The sequence below is a fragment of the Stegodyphus dumicola genome, chromosome 11, assembly GCF_044657685.1.
Source record: "Stegodyphus dumicola isolate Sdum_Otavi_A_Nest chromosome 11, ASM4465768v1".
NCBI classification, from domain to species: Eukaryota; Metazoa; Arthropoda; class Arachnida; order Araneae; family Eresidae; genus Stegodyphus; species Stegodyphus dumicola.
The window spans coordinates 74,635,959-74,637,881 of NC_140778.1; the positions used below are offsets into that span (position 1 = coordinate 74,635,959).

The following is a 1,923-nucleotide window of genomic DNA, read 5'->3' on the forward strand; positions in this document are numbered from 1 at the left end:
CTTGGAATAGGCATCGGGACTTAGGACCCGTGCCTCGTGGCCTGCGGTCATCCAATAAGAAATATAAATGTGTTCTCACAACATTTATCCATTGCTAGCAATTAAATTCACGGGGACCTTGCCAGAAATGGTCTAAGGAGAAATGTTAAAATGTGATAAACAAATATGTCCGCCATGTTATATAAGTGAGATCAGAAAGTTTATCTCTAAACACTGATTTGGTTGTGTTGGTCAGGTTTACATCCTCATACCAATACAAATCCTTTTTTTTATGGCAGGCACTAGTCATTTTTAGAATTTTCCCAATACTGAGGCCAGAAGTAGCGGTCATTTTGGACTTAAGTACTATCGCAAATATGTTGGCCCAATTTGGCGAATTTTTATGGATAAAATGTTAAAAGTTACTTAGCATACGAAAGTTGGTGATTTCCACGCCTTCGTTTTTAGAAGGATTCCAAAATTATCGATATTTATACTAAGTTTGGTAAACAGTATCAACATATGATAGGAAACAGCAATTTAAAATACAAATTTGAATAATTAAAAAAGGATTATGTCATACATCAAAAAATAAAACACATTTTTCTTCGAAGCTTTTTTTATTCTTCTTCTCTCGAAGTACACAGAGATCTGTTTTCACTTAAAAAAACATCAGAGAGTTGAGATTCGCACAGTTTTCGGCAAAAGCACTATCTAGAAAACACTATTCCTTCTAGTTTCATTTGGGACATTTTCAGCAAAATTCTGTATCTGTGAAGTCCCTCCCTTAGCAAAATACTTTTCGAGGACCTTTTCATTCGAAAGGATAAGGGAAGTGAGGTAGCGACCCGGGAAAGCGGTCAAGGGAGACTGGAACGGTGAGAAAGATGAAAAACGAAGACGGGGAATTTGGAACCGACAAGCATGCTATGTGAGAGATATAACTAATACATGTCATTGCGCATATTATATATAGATATTAATGTATAAAAGTGGTATTTTTTATGTGAGTTTGTGTCTTGATGTAAAATAAAAGTGTGGATATAATTACGAAGTGTGTGATGAATATTTTTCTGTTATAATGAGTGTTCCATTAAAAAAAAAGAACTAGCCTCGTGCCCGGAATGGCGCGAGATCACATCAGCGCATTTGCTAGTATGGTATAATAGGATGGAAAAGAAAAATATGACTAAGTAGTGAAAATAATAAAATATGTTAGTAAAGTGTTAAGCAAAGAAGAATAGTGAAAATTTTGTGAAAATTCCAGAATTAAATTACGATGTTTGAAGATTTACGTAAAACTGGCGCGATTAATCAGTGTGTGTATCATCAGCGTGAATAAGTTCAGTGCTCAGAAGATCATCAGTGTGATTTAGGGGAAAAAATAAAAGTAAATCATCATTTTGATTCTTCAGTGGTAAATTGTGAAAAGGTCGGATTTTCCAGCCCGACCATGTGGATAAATTCGACTCATCGCTGGTACCGGAATTAAAGGTAAGATTCCCCTGAATCTCTCGGTAAGTACAAGGAAAAAAATAAATAAAGAGAGAGCTCCCTCCGCATAATTACGACCTTAAATGAGAAAATTAAAATTGCTTTGATGTTTAATAATAACCTGATTAGAATGCCGGGCGTTTAAGCCAGCAGGCATTGATAAAGTATATTTTTTATGTAACCGAGAGTTATGAGTTTTTTTTAATCAAAGAAATATTGAGGAGATATTGTGTGGGAAACGGACGTTAAAAAGGCTAAAAAAATTAGATAAGAGGTGATTTAAAACATTTAATTGTGTACTCATGTTACTGGTTAAGTTCGAAATGACTGTAAAATGTTTAGTCACTGAAATTAAAAAGTTAACTGAAAATTAATTAGTAATGATTTGAGAACAATAAGTTAAATGCTTGTATCAATATAGGAATGTGTAAATGTTTTACGACGTAATGA

The 1,923-nt window shown here is 34.0% G+C and overlaps 1 pseudogene; it reads right to left on the reverse strand.

The window, feature by feature from the left end:
* Window positions 1-1,303: 1,303 nt before the first annotated feature.
* On the reverse strand, window positions 1,304-1,387 carry LOC146994116 (small nucleolar RNA SNORD36; annotated as a pseudogene).
* Between the last annotated feature and the right edge of the window lie 536 nt (window positions 1,388-1,923).